Source organism: Triturus cristatus, chromosome 7 (assembly GCF_964204655.1).
Source record: "Triturus cristatus chromosome 7, aTriCri1.1, whole genome shotgun sequence".
Classification (NCBI taxonomy): Eukaryota; Metazoa; Chordata; class Amphibia; order Caudata; family Salamandridae; genus Triturus; species Triturus cristatus.
Window position 1 is genome coordinate 1,604,890,339 of NC_140590.1, and position 15,328 is coordinate 1,604,905,666.

The 15,328-nt window shown below is 47.2% G+C and overlaps 1 protein-coding gene across 1 annotated transcript in view; it reads right to left on the reverse strand.

Moving 5' to 3' along the window:
- SYCP2 (synaptonemal complex protein 2) overlaps positions 1 to 15,328 on the reverse strand; it is a 4,998,961-nt gene that overhangs the window by 4,623,824 nt on the left and 359,809 nt on the right. The window lies entirely within an intron of this gene.

Here is a 15,328-nt window from a genome sequence, read left to right on the forward strand (position 1 = left end):
GTTTGTTCAGTCCAGTCCAGTGTTCAACGTGTGTAGGAAAAATAGATCGTGATGTTGCAGTTCACATTTCAATGGACTTATTAAATCTAACAAAATTTTATAGAGATCTATTGGAGACAATGGATTGAGCGACCCCCTGTTTGACTAGCCTTAATTGGTGAATGATGGAAAGCCGGTTATTAGCTCAATTTATAGAGTTCGGAAAGTTCATTTAATCCATTAGTAGCTGTGTTAAACTTGAGTATCAACATCGCTTCTCTTCTTGACAATTTTAATTCAAGGTCGCCTCCTCTCTCATCTTGTTCGACTTTCGAAATAACAGTCCATTTCAGATCTTTAATCGAATGGTTATTGGCTTTCCAATGATTGACCAATGGCGCTATTTGAACATTTTTATTAATCCGTGATTTATGTTGGGACACTCTTATTCGAATCTCTTGATTCATTTTCCCTATGTACAAGAGATTGCACGGGCATCGTATCCCATAAATGACAAATTTACTTTTACAATTCGTAAAAGAATCATGTTTCCAATAGATGGAATTATGTTTGAAAAGGAACCCTTCTTGTGTGGACACACAGCAAACGCAAGTACCGTATTTATGATGGCCACGTAATGGTGGAAGTCCGACATAGTCACGTAATGTATTTTTTTTGTTTTTGGCATTGCTGCTCGTACAAGTTGGTTAGCTATGTTTCGATCTTTTTTAAAAGGCAAAAAGTGGATTGTGTCCTAATGATTGGTCTATGTTCTTAATTAAATGCCAATTCTGATTAATGACTTTTTTTAACATATTTGAGTTGGGACAAAATGTAGAGACACAGACGATCCTATTGAGTGGTAGTTTTTCATTTTTTTCAAGGAGAGTTTCTCTCGGAGTCCACCAAGCTCTTTTCATCGACCTTTTAAGCAGTTTTTTGGGGTATCCTCTTTTTTCAAATTTTCAAGTAGATTAGATGCATGTATCATATATTCATCTTTGAAAAAACAATTGCGTCTTATTCGCAAAAACTGCCCATAGGGTAGATTCTCTTTTAGATTCCTAGGATGGTTACTTGTAAAATGTAGCGCTTTATTGCGATCGGTTGGCTTTTTGAATAGAGTGGTGACCAATCCATCTTCAGTTGGATAGACCTCAACATCGAGGAATGGGATCTTTACGTTTGAGTAATTCAAACTGAATTTTATATCTTCAGTACGGTCGTTCAACCAACAGTGGAATTTTTGAGATTGTCTTCTGTGCTGGTCCAAGTCATAAACACGTCATCTATATAACGAATCCATCTACCAATGAATTGGTAGAAAGGATTATTGTTGTAGATGAATTTTTCTTCAAATTGGGCCATAAAGAGTACCGCTAGTTCTGGTGCAAAAGGACAACCCATCGCTACTCAAAATTAAAGAATTCATTGATTCATTCGACAAAATACATGGTCAAAGAGTATATGTACGAAATCAGCATCTATTGCATTACATTTAGGGAAATTTGCAGAACTAGAGGGGTCAAATTTGGATGACTGTCGAGGGGTTATGTAAATTCTATGGACAAATTTAAAATGAAGCAATTTATGTCTGTGGTTGGGGGATATCCTGTGAGTGTGGTCGAGGCAGTTGGACCACTCTTTGTCAGTTAGCAATTGTCCTAAGTCGTCTTCCCATCGTTGTGGGGTCCCTCTGTCTCGTCCCACCCTAAGTGCCAGACATGCTTTATACAGCTTTGCGACCAGGTGCGACCCGGATTCGTCAGTGATGAGAAGGGTGAGCAGAGCAAATTCCTCATATGGGGAGGGAAAGGTGGTTAAAGTGTCTCGTAGTGTCCCCTAAAGCCGAGCCACATTAAGAGAGTCCACGCCCGTCAGCCCTGGAAGTTGCGTCAAATCAGACAATTTACGCGCCTGTCCGTCAGGGAAGAGGGAGCCAAAGGTGTCTAGGCCCAATTTGGAAAGTGTGACAAGGACCCCCTTTTCAGTGGTGAGGGGTAAAAATGGATTATGGGCAAGTAGAAGGGAGGGTGAATATAGTGGGCCGGACCCGAGTAACAGGTTTAGCTTGCCCAGCACATAGTAGATAAGGGCTGAATATCTTGCGAGTCAAGGGGGTTTCCCTTGGGGAGCAGCAATGCAAGAGGAGTCGATTGTATTTGATGTATAGTGAGCAATGATTTATATTATTTTTTGCTTCGACAATGTCATTACTTGTATACCATTTTTAAAAGAAACATTTTATGAATTTTTGTAATATTATTAATGACAATAAATCATATTTTTATAAAAACTGTTTGTGCCCCTCCTGCAGGAAGAAGAAGGTAGCCTCTGACCCACATAAGTTATGTGCATTATGTCAAAATCTGGGAATTGTGCCAGTTATGGCAAAAGGACCTGTAAAGTGCTGATAACAGATTCAGTGGGCCTCAGAGCAGAGGGTGACAAGACAAACCAAAACAAAACAAAATCGCCTAGGAAGGCACCTATTCCACAGGGCCAATGCCTTCTCCACCAGAAAGACTTTTGAATATTGGGAAATAAGGAAATGAAGAAGCAGCATCGCCACCACTGCGACTTTGGCCATTTCTGCCATTCCAGATGCTCCAACTCAACATGTTCACCGTCATAGAGTGGTTCTCCTACAACTATGATGTTGCTGAAGCATGAGAAGCCTATAAGTTGTTCAAGAAGTAATCTACTCTTTCTACATCGAAGCAGTCAAGACCTGTAACTCCAAAACACTTAATGACAAAGCATTCTTCAAACCAACACTCAATCATGCCGCGTTCATCATTGAAGCATTACTCTACTTTTATCCCACTCCGCTTTGTTACCAATAGTGGTAAGATGCCAGTTCAAAATGGCCTTCATCACACATACATAGCTTTACAAGCAGGAACTCCTAAATACCCGGCCAACTAAGGATTAGTTACTTACCTGTAATCCTAGTTCTCATCCAGGGGTATACTCATCAAAGTCATAATCTATGAATAATCCCCGCCCATGTGCGGGATCCCGGAGCATATAGAAAATACATATATATACATATATATCATAGACTGCTCGCTCTATGACTCCATACCACTCCGCTGGAACAAAGCGAGATAGGACCCAAATAGGTGCTTGATAGATTTTATTCACAAGCCACTCTCCACCATGACGCGTTTCGGCAGCTTCTCTGCCTTGATCACATGACATATATATATATACATATGTGAAAACATATAAATGCAGCCTAATAATGTTCAAAACATGGCAATGCTGTAAATTACATAATTTTTGCATAGTAGTGCCCCCGTAACCCGTAAGGAAAAAAGGAAGCATCAGGCAAAATATAACACAGCACTGCTTTATTGCCATAAAGCAACATGTAATTGTAGGCATTCGCCAGTAGGCTGCAGTAGAGTATCAAGAAACCAAGAAAACTGACACCCTGCCTTTAAGGCATTAGAGTAGGGGGACTGTGCCTTTAAGGCCTGCCTGTGACCCCCTGCTCCCATGATGCACTACAGGTGGCAGTTGGGCCAGTTCTTTTTGGCGGTGCCTCCGCACCTGAGTAGATCTGCCTTCCATACATCACTTATTTAAAGAGAAAACATTGCTCGTCCGGGGAGGTGGGTGGGTCGCTTATGACTTTGATGAGTATACCCCTGGATGAGAACTAGGATTACAGGTAAGTAACTAATCCTTCTCATCCAGGGGATACTCATCAATAGTCATAATCTATGAATAGAGCAGCAAGCCCATACCCAAAGTCTCGCGGACGAGCAAAAAACAAAAACAAACAGCAAAACACATTTTGCATTTACAGTTATGCAAACAGGTTCCTCAGAGAAGCCTGCCCCACCTGGGCGTCGGCCTGCGCGTCTGAATCTAGGCAGTAATGGCGCGTAAAAGTATGGACTGAGCGCCATGTAGCCGCTTTACAGATCTCAGACATGGGAACGTTGCGAAGGAGTGCTACAGTAGAAGCTTTCCCTCGAGTAGAGTGTGCTCTAGGTTTACCCTGTAGAACTTTGTGGGACAGTTGGTAAGTGTGAGAAGTTGGCCTGATGTATGATGTCACTAGTTCTAGTGTACACCTTATATCAGTCCAAATACCCTTATGGTGATTGGTTGTAAAGTCAACCTTATAGACCAGCTATCCTAGTGGTAGCATGGACAAGAGCAGTCTTAGGCTAAACTCTGAATGGCATGTGAAGCCAGCTGTGATACCATATCTAATCCCTTGAATACCAAATGAAAGGACACCACAACAGATATATATATAAAATAAAGTGTAGTTATTCTAGTCAAACCCTCAGCACTCTTTATGAGATTAGAGGTAAGTACAACACAGTCTTATTTAAGCATACATTAAGTCACACAGGTAAGTAATACAGTTAGGCCCTAGGGGCCACGCAAACCATATACTAAGTAAGTGGTATAAGAACCACTGTCACGGAAATAGAATAGGCCTAGGCCTAGGGAATCGCTGGGGCTACACCACACTAGCGTTAGTTAGGAAGTGGGAGGCCCACGGGATTCGTGTGCAGAGTGGCCCCTAGGGCCTAACTGTATTACTTACCTGTGTGACTTAATGTATGCTTAAATAAGACTGTGTTGTACTTACCTCTAATCTCATAAAGAGTGCTGAGGGTTTGACTAGAATAAATACACTTTATTTTATATATATATCTGTTGTGGTGTCCTTTCATTTGGTATTCAAGGGATTAGATATGGTATCACAGCTGGCTTCACATGCCATTCAGAGTTTAGCCTAAGACTGCTCTTGTCCATGCTACCACTAGGATAGCTGGTCTATAAGGTTGACTTTACAACCAATCACCATAAGGGTATTTGGACTGATATAAGGTGTACACTAGAACTAGTGACATCATACATCAGGCCAACTTCTCACATTGGTGGCAGCGGTTGGGATCTGAGCTTGCTGTTGTAATACCATTGTAGTCTTGAGATACTAAATTGAAAGATCACACAGATATTGTCTAGGTACATATAACATAGATTATAATACTTAAGTCCTACTGGACTTTGTAGTTGTAGGTTGAAGGGAGTAACACACCCTGACTACAACTACTAGAGAGGTTTAGTAGAAACAACTAGTGTAGGTAGGTGCACACACCACACCCTCACTAGATCATGTCTCTGAGAGGAGATCAAGTAGATGCTCTCTCAGGAGGATCAGGTCTGCAAAAGACCCCCTCTAGATATGATACCTTAACATTCCAGGAGATGAGACACTTGTGTACCTCCAGAGGAATAAAACAGGGTGCAAACCCTACCCTCCTTCAGTTAAGACAACTCCTAGAGGAGTATGATGCTCTTAGGGCATCTCAGGCAGGTACCCTAGGTACAGAGGAGGGTCTACCCACCACAGATGAGTCAGATGGGGCTTCAGATGGAGAGGTAGACAGCCAGGGCCAAGTAGGAAGACTTAGCCAGGCTAACCTAAGTTTACATGGGAGTTTGCATGGGGTCCCCCCATACAGACCCACAAGTAGGCTTACACAGAGAAGCAGGAGGGACAGATCCCCTTCAAGGGAATCCATCCACTCCCATGTCTCTAGCATCTCTAATGCTTCCTCTCACAGGGGAATGACTTCACCTGAGAGAAAGGAGCATGCAGCCAGAATGAGGGAGGCTAATCTGAGGATTCAGAGGGAAGAACTTGCCCTTGCCAAAGAGAAGCTTGCTCTGGCTAGAGAACAAAAGTTAAGTGGGTTAGAACCCACTGGTGGCAGCAACATTCCTAGAGATAGAGACAGGCACTATGATAATAGAAACCTGAGCAAAATTGTCCCTCCCTACAAGTGTGGGGATGACATCCACAAATGGATAACTGCTTTGGAGAGAGCTTGCAAAGTACAGCAGGTACCCCAAAGTCAGTGGGCAGCTATCTTGTGGCTCTCCTTCTCTGAGAAAGGAAGAGACAAGCTCCTCACAGTTAGTGATGAGGATGCAGATAATTACACTGTCCTGAAGAGTGCTCTGATTGATGGGTTTGGCCTAACCACTGAACAATACAGGTTGTTGTTCAGGGATACCCAGAAGACACAGACTCAGGACTGGACTGACTTTGTAGATTGTGCCACTAAGGCTCTGGAAGGCTGGCTAATGGGAAGTAAGGTTAAGGACTATACAGGATTGTATAATTTGATCATGAGAGAGCAAATACTTAACAACTGTCAAAACCAGCTATTGCATCAACACCTGATTGATTCTGATCTGACTTCTCCCCAAGAATTGGGAAAGAAGGCAGATAGATGGGTCTGGACTAGAGTTAAGCAGAAAAACCAGAACCAGGGCGGTGATCAGAAAAAGGCAGACCAGAAGGGTAATGAGCAGAAACAAAAAGACCAGAAGTCTTCACCAGGCCCCCAAAAGGCTCAGGGGGAGGGTGGTTCCAAAAAGGATAAAAAGAAAGATGGCCAAAAGAAACCATGGTGCAACTATTGTAAGTCCAACTCACATTGGTTTAGTGAGTGCACCAAAAAGGATAAGCCCCCAGCCACCATTGCCCCTAAGGCAACTGTACCCCCTAGTTCAGCTGTAAGTGGTGGTTCCCAGCAAAAGGGTGTAGTAGGGTTAACCCTGGGAACTGAGGAGGATTCTGGCCTAGTCAGAATACCTACTCAGGCTGTTCTGATCTGTGATGGGGACTTAGCTTTGTCCTCTACTGTAGGCCCCAGTAACCTGGGCAAGTACAGACAGACTCCTTTTATCAACCAAAGAATGGCTCAGGCCTACAGGGACACTGGGGTTAGTGTCACCATGGTGACACCTGCTTTTGTGGACCCTGGACAGATCATACTAGGTGAGAATTACCTAGTGACCAACGCTAGCAATGCCACTACCTCCCATAGTGTGGCTATTGTTAACTTCTCCTGGGAAGGGGTAACTGGCCTCAAGAAAGTTGTTGTTAGTTCAGACCTTCCTGTAGAGTGTTTACTGGGCAATGATCTTGAAACTTCAGTTTGGTCTGAAGTGGAGTATAGGACCCATGCAGAAATGCTGGGGATAGATGCACATGTCCTTGCGGTGACCAGGTCACAGGCCAAAAAGTGCACCACTGAACAAGTGCTGGATCCTGAAACTATGGACCAGTCACAACCCAAGAGAAAGAGCAGTAGGGTTAAGGCTGTGCCTTCCCCCCTGCCTCAGATGGTGGATCAGCCCTCCCAGGAGGATGATTCTGAGAGCCCTGAAGGAACTGTCCTAGAAGAACTTGAACCTGATCAGGTTGAGTTTCTTGGGACAGGGGGACCTTCAAGGGCAGATCTGAGGCAGGCTCAATTAGACTGCCCCTCTCTTGAACCCCTCAGACAGCTGGCTGCTGCTGAGGCTGCAGGGAATGCTCAAGGTACCCATAGAGTGTATTGGGATGAAGGGCTACTGTATTCAGAGGCTAGAGACCCCAAGCCTGGTGCATCCAGGAGGTTGGTCATACCACTGAAGTTCAGAGGCTTCCTTCTCACCTTGGCCCATGATATTCCCCTTGCAGGACATTTAGGCCAGAACAAGACTTGGGACAGGCTTGTCCCTCACTTTCACTGGCCCCATATGTCAGAAGATACTAAGGAGTTGTGTCGCTCCTGTGTCACCTGCCAAGCCAGTGGCAAATTAGGTGGCACCACAAAGGCCCCCCTCATACCACTACCTGTGGTGGGGGTCCCCTTTGAAAGAGTGGGCATAGATATTGTAGGACCAATGGACCCACAAACAGCATCTGGGCACAGATTCATACTGGTGATAGTGGACCATGCCACCAGGTACCCAGAAGCAATTCCCCTGAGGACCACAACAGCTCCTGTTGTGGCAAGGGCCCTGCTTGGAGTATTCTCCAGAGTGGGCTTTCCAAAGGAGGTCATTTCTGACAGAGGTACCAACTTCATGTCAGGATACTTGACTGCAATGTGGAAGGAGTGTGGTGTTAACTATAAGTTCACCACACCCTATCACCCACAGTGCAATGGGCTTGTTGAGAGATTCAACAAGACCCTAAAGGGAATGATAAAAGGATTACCAGACAAGCTTAGGCGAAGATGGGACATCCTTTTACCCTGCCTTCTGTTTGCTTACAGAGAGGTCCCACAAAAGGGGGTTGGCTACAGCCCTTTTGAGCTTTTGTTTGGGCATCCTGTAAGAGGACCCCTGTGTTTGGTAAAGGAAGGATGGGAGAGACCTCTCAGACAACCCAAACTAGACATAGTGGATTATGTACTTGGTCTCCACTCCAGGATGGCAGAGTATATGAAGAAGGCTTCTAAAAACCTTGAGGCAAGCCAAGAACTCCAAAAAGCTTGGCATGACCAAAAGGCTGTACTGACTGTTTACCAGCCAGGACAGAAAGTGTGGGTGTTGGAGCCAGTGGCCCCAGCAGCACTCCAAGACAAATGGTCTGGACCCCACACTATTGTTGAGAAAAAGGGAGAAGTCACCTACTTGGTGGACCTTGGGACTCCCAGAAGCCCCCACAGGGTGCTTCATGTCAACAGATTGAAGGCATATGTTGACAGGGCAGACATGGGGCTACTCATGGCTACAGATGAGGGGCAGGAGGAAGAGAGTGACCCTCTCCCAGACCTGTTGACTCAGAACCCTGATGATGGCTCAGTTGATGGTGTGGTCTTTTCTGACAGCCTCACTGTCCATCAGCAACAGGACTGCAGACAGGTTCTGCAATCCTACAGACATATGTTCTCTCTGACCCCAAGTCAGACAAACTGGTGCACCCATGAGGTGGACACTGGTGACAGTCTGCCTGTGAAGAGTAAAATCTACAGGCAACCTGACCATGTCAGGGACTGCATAAAAGTTGAGGTACAAAAGGTGTTGGAGCTGGGAGTCATTGAACCTTCAGAGAGCCCTTGGGCTAGTCCTGTAGTCCTTGTGCCAAAACCTCACACCCAAGATGGTAAGAGAGAGATGAGGTTTTACGTGGATTACAGAGGTCTCAATGCTGTCACTAGGACAGATGCCCACCCAATACCTAGGGCAGATGAGCTCATTGACAGACTGGCAGCTGCTAAGTTTTTGAGCACATTTGACCTAACAGCAGGCTACTGGCAAATCAGACTAGCTGAGAGTGCAAAGGCCAAAACTGCTTTCTCGACCCCAGGAGGACATTATCAATTTGTGGTAATGCCCTTTGGTTTGAAGAATGCACCTGCCACTTTCCAAAGGTTGGTGAATCAAGTCCTTACTGGGTTGGATGATTATTGTGCAGCTTATCTTGATGATATTGCTGTCTTTAGCTCCACCTGGGAGGATCACCTGGTCCACCTGAGGAATGTTTTAGAGGCCCTGCAAAAGGCAGGCCTCACTATCAAGGCCACTAAGTGCCAGATAGGGCAGAGCAAGGTTGTATACCTGGGCCACCTAGTTGGTGGGGGTCAGGTTCAACCACTGGAGAGCAAGATCCACACCATAAAGGACTGGGCTCCTCCAACTACCCAGACTCAGGTCAGAGCTTTCTTGGGCCGGACTGGGTACTACAGAAAGTTTGTTAAGAATTATGGGTCCATAGTGACACCACTTAATGACTTGACCTCCAAGAAGATGCCAAAGAAAGTTCAGTGGACAGTAAGCTGTCAAAAAGCATTTGATGACCTGAAGCAGGCCATGTGCAGTGCACCTATTCTGAAAAGTCCAGACTACTCCAAAGAGTTCATTGTCCAGACAGATGCTTCTGAGTTAGGTGTGGGAGCTGTTCTTTCACAACTGAATGTAGATGGTCAAGACCAGCCCATTGCTTTTATAAGTAGAAGGCTGACCCCTAGAGAGAAACGTTGGTCAGCTATTGAGAGGGAGGCCTTTGCTGTGGTTTGGGCCCTGAAGAAGCTGAGGCCATACTTGTTTGGCACTCACTTCAAGATTCAGACAGACCATAAGCCCCTCTTGTGGCTAAATCAGATGAAGGGTGAAAATCCCAAACTTCTTAGGTGGTCCATTTCCCTACAGGGGATGGACTTCACAGTGGAACATAGACCTGGGACTGACCATGCCAATGCAGATGGACTCTCCAGATATTTCCACTTAGAACATGAAGACTCAACTGGTCAAGGTTAGTTTAATGTCCCTAAGTTTGGGGGGGGGGGGGGGGTGTGTAGGAGAGTAGGGTCTGCTTTCTATGTTCACCCCCACTTTTTGCTTTTGCTTTACTGGTTTTCGACTTAGATGTGGCTGTGGGCCTGCTAATCAGACCCACAGCCCTGCTGTTCTCTCTCTAAATTAATACTATGTACTTTAGGTGCATAACCCATTTGGATAGGATCACCTCATTGGCCCCTGTACAGTGTACCCTAGGTACCCAGGGCATAGGTGTACCCTAGGCCTACCAGGGGCTGCAGCATGTATTATGCCACCCCTGGCCTGGCCTTCCATTTTGACACAACTGGCTGATCACTCAGCTGGGGCAAGGTCGTGTAATCACCCCTTGCTTAGGTGTAGTATTCCTATACCTAACTTACATATAGACACATGTGTACCTATCAGTCACTCCTATGGCAGGCCTTGACAATCCTGGAGGCAGAGTGCTTGGTAACATGTGAGATGGTGCTCTAGCATGAGCTGAGCCTGTCTGCAGCTTTCGGAACCTTGTCCTTATAGCTGTTCTATGATATAGCCTACCATATACTCTTAAAGTGCCTTATAATCTTAGACGGTTATGGTAACTATGGTTTGGCTTTATCGAAACATGTTGTGTAAGGTGTCTAACACTGTGGAATAATACCCCCATGCCATTTCTGGACATGAGAATATTATTCCCTCCTTCTAGAGGGAAAGACATGTTAAAATCATACTTCAACTGTTAGCCTCTGACCAAAGCCTCAGCATCACAAAATGGATGCTGCTGCCACGACACAAGTCTGACCTCCTGCAGCTGGGAGTGATCCCAGCCAGGGAGGCCTGGACAATAGGTTTCCTGCTTGGGGAGGTGCTAGCACCTCCCCAGACAGCCTTTAGTGTATTGGGGCAGGGTGGGCTGAAAGGAATGAGACATGCCTGGGGCACACAAGGTGTTCCTTGCATAGTCCAGTTCAAACCGGCGCTGGGGCACTCCAGCCCCAGCTCTGGCGCGAAACTGGACAAAGGGAAGTGGGTGTAACCACCCCCTCCCAGGTCCCACCCATAAGGCGTGACCTAGCAGGTATCCCAGCCCCCCAGATTAGTATAAGAGTGGGAGTTGGGCCTCAAGACTTTAGATTATCCTGAACCTGCAAAACTGAACAGAAACTCTGGACCTTCGACATTCGACGAAAGAAGAAGACTGAAGAATCTCCCTTGTAGCCAAGGAGTGGCTACCCTGTGCAAACAGGCACCATCAAGAGACTACCCTTTGCTTTGCCCACGTTCTACGAGGAACCGATTGCAGAGCCTGACCAGAGCCTTGACTTCCAGACTTCTCCGACCCTGATCCACATCTACAGCAGAGCTGAGATCCGTGGAGGCGACGAGCGACGTGGGACCGGCTACCTGGAAAAAGTGGCTAGTAACTTAAAGCGCAGCTTCTGAGGTACCCTCGAAGTTGTGCACCGGGGATTGAGAAGCCCCAACCCCAAGCACCATCTGCACCGAAGATCAGCCCCCCACACTCCACGAGTCCTGCGTGGGGCCCTTCAGCATTTTCCTGCTTGCCGCGTCTGTCCGGTTGCTTGCCCGCTGGCTAGTGGCCTTTGTGACGACGCACCCTGAAATCTTCTGCGCTGGTTTGGCTCCTCCAGACTGGCTCCCGCTTCTCTGCAAAGAAGAAGCACCCCAGACCTTCCTGGTCTGCACCAGAAGCAAGTCTTTCGTTCTTCGTGGGTTCCGCTTGCCAAGGCTTGGTGAGTCCTAGTCCAACTTCGACGCCGCCGACAGCAAGAGCCTTCGTGGGACAGCTCGCCTCCTGGTCCTGGTCGTCCTCGACGCTTCCTGGTCCTCCTGGCTGCAGCGACAAGCTTCACCTTCACCTGCAAATCTTCACGACATCGTCTGGTTCCTTCCTGGTTCCACGTGGTCACTGGCTAGTGACCTTGACTCTGTCCCTTCTGCTTGCAGGTTTCTTCTCTTCTTGATCCCAGCCTTGGGATCCACCGGACACTCTTCACTGACTGCCTGTCAGCATCTTTCTTCAGGCATCCATAGGAGTCAACGACGAAAACGACGCATCTTCACCCCTATGCACCCGCAGCCTGTAGGCTAGGTAACTTGGGTACTCCGGTGCTCATCAGGATAGTGACTATCCTAGTGTCTAGTTTTCAAGTCTCAACTTCCTAGCTACTCCGGAAGTGTCCTAAATCTACCGTTTTCTAAACTGTACTATTGCTATTGACTTTTACGCATTACGCGTGAGTGTTTCCACTCTGCACACGAATCCCGTGGGCCTCCCACTTCCTAACTAACGCTAGTGTAGTGTAGCCCCAGCGATTCCCTAGGCCTAGGCCTATTCTATTTCCGTGACAGTGGTCCTTATACCACTTACTTAGTATATGGTTTGCGTGGCCCCTAGGGCCTAACTGTATTACTTACCTGTGTGACTTAATGTATGCTTAAATAAGACTGTGTTGTACTTACCTCTAATCTCATAAAGAGTGCTGAGGGTTTGCTTAGAATAAATACACTTTATTTTATATATATATCTGTTGTGGTGTCCTTTCATTTGGTATTCAAGGGATTATATATGGTATCACAGCTGGCTTCACATGCCATTCAGAGTTTAGCCTAAGACTGCTCTTGTCCATGCTACCACTAGGATAGCTGGTCTATAAGGTTGACTTTACAACCAATCACCATAAGGGTATTTGGACTGATATAAGGCGTACACTATAACTAGTGACATCATACATCAGGCCAACTTCTCACAGTAAGCCAAAGCTATACAAGAGACAATCCATCTAGAGATAGACCACTTGGCCGCAGCCAGCCCGGTATTCGTGGGCCCATAGTTCACAAAGAGCCTGTCTGACTTTCTAAGAGTAAGGGTCTTAGCCAGATAGAATTTCAAAACCCTCCGGAGGTCAAGAGAGTGTAGGGCTCTCTCCGGGGGAGTGGTCGGTTGAGGAAAGAAGGTGGCCAATGTGATCACCTGGTTAATGTGGAAGTCCGAGACCACCTTGGGTAGGAAGCTCGGATGGGTACGGAGCACCACCCTATTAGCATGAAACACAGTGTAAGGTTCCTTGCAGCAGAGGGCCTGAATTTCACTAACCCTACGGGCTGAAGTGATGGCTACTAAGAAGGCAGCCTTCCAGGTCAGATGTTGCAAGGACGCCTTATGAATCGGTTCAAAAGGGGCTCCCATCAGTTTAGAGAGAACGATGTTCAGTTCCCAGGAAGGGGAAGGAGACCTCACAGGTGGGTAAACTTTCTTAAGCCCTTCTAAGAAATCCTTTACCATGGGCATCTGAAAGAATGAGATCTGGTTAGGAGACTTCCTATAGGCTGTAATAGCAGCTAAGTGTACTCTGATGGAAGAGTACTTTAACCCAGACTTCGCCAAGTACAGTAAGTAGGGGAGAATAACCTGTTCTTGACCCCGGATCGGATCAAGGGTGTTCTCTACACCAGAAGCAGAATCTTTTCCATTTAAAGCCATACGACTTCCTCGTGGAGGGCCTCTTTGCCTCCCGAAGAATGCTCATACAGTCCGGTGGAAGATCTAGATGTCCGTACTGGATGAATTCAGGAGCCATGCCGTCAAGCGGAGGGAGGGGAGATTGGGGTGGAACACTCTCCCCTTGTCCTTGGTCAGCAAGTTCGGCAGGCATGGCAACCTCCTTTGTGGTACCTCCGACAGCTGGAGTAGATCAGGGTACCACCACTGCCGGGACCACTCCGGTGCTATTAGGATCATCCGAGTTTTGGCCCTGTAGAACTTCTGAATCACAGCCGGAATGAGAGGGAGAGGAGGAAAAGCGTAAAGCAATGTCCTCGACCAGCTGATCAAAAGCGCGTTCACCCTGCGAACCCCGTTGAGGGAACCTGGAGGCAAAGACGGGGCATTTTATGTTGTCCGCGTCTGCGAACAGATCGATGCCCGGTGTGCCCCACAAGCGGAAGATGTCTTGAGCGACGTCTTCGTTGAGCACCCAGTCGTGCGCTTCGACGAAGTCTCTGCTGAGGCCGTCCGCCTGCACGTTCAGGGTCCCTGGCAGGTGAACAGCGACGATCGTCCGGTTTCTCGCCAGAAGCCATTTCCAGATTGACTGGGCCTCCAGAGACAGGACCCGTGATCTGGTCCCTCCTTGCTTGTTCAGATAGAACATAGTTGTGTTGTCCGTCTGAACCTGAACATAGTCGGTCTGCAGGGATGGGTACAGGGACTTGAGAGCGAGATGGACTGCTCGTAGCTCCAAGAAGTTGATGTGATAGCTCTGTTCGGTAGCGGACCAGAGACCTTGTACTTGAAGCCGGCCCATATGAGCCCCCCAGCCCTGCATGGAGGCGTCTGTGACCACTGTCTGTGTCGGAGGCGCCTGATGGAAAGGGACGCCGTGAAGCAGATGGGAGCGCTCCATCCACCACCGGATAGAATCTTTGGCGGCTTGATGAAGGGTAATGTGATCCTCCCAGCGGCCGGACCTCTGCGACCACTGATCCTCTAGGTCTTGCGGCAGAGGACGCATGTGCAGACGTGCGTTGGGCACAATGTAGATGCACGAGGCCATGGATCCCAGGAGAGATGACACTTGTCGGGCTGTGGGATATTCCGTGCTGAGAAGCGTGCGGCTTTTTTGCAGCATGGAGGATAACCTCTCCTCCGAAGGACACACGCTTGAGGAGTCTAGAGAGGCGCCCAGGTAGTGGATCCGCTGAGTTGGATTGAGGATCGACTTCCTGTAGTTGACCTGAAGGCCCAACGAGTGTAGAAGGTTTAGGCAGAACGAGAAATGACTCTGGAGTCGAGCCGGAGTGGAACTTTTTAAGAGCCAGTCGTCTAGATAGGGTAGACGAATATCTTCCGTTTGCGGGGAAATGCAGCCACCACCGCCATGCACTTTGAGAACGTTCGTGGCGCGGACTTGAGGCCGAATGGCAGGACCTTGTATTGATAATGTTGGCGAAAGATGTGAAATCTGAGAAACTTCCGATGTTTCGCTGAGACAGGAATGTGGAAGTATGCATCCTGTAAGTCGATGGCACACATCCAGTCCCCCTGGTGGAGATGTGGGAAGATCTGGTGCAGTGCTAGCATCCTGAATTTTTCTCTTCTGAGAAATCTGTTGAGTAAGCGGAGATCGAGGATGGGTCTGTAGTCTCCGATCGCTCCTCTTTTCTGAACAGAAAGTACCGGGAATACACTCCCTGATTTCTCTGCCTGTTTGGAACTTCCTCTATGGCGTTTTTGGAGAGGAGAGTG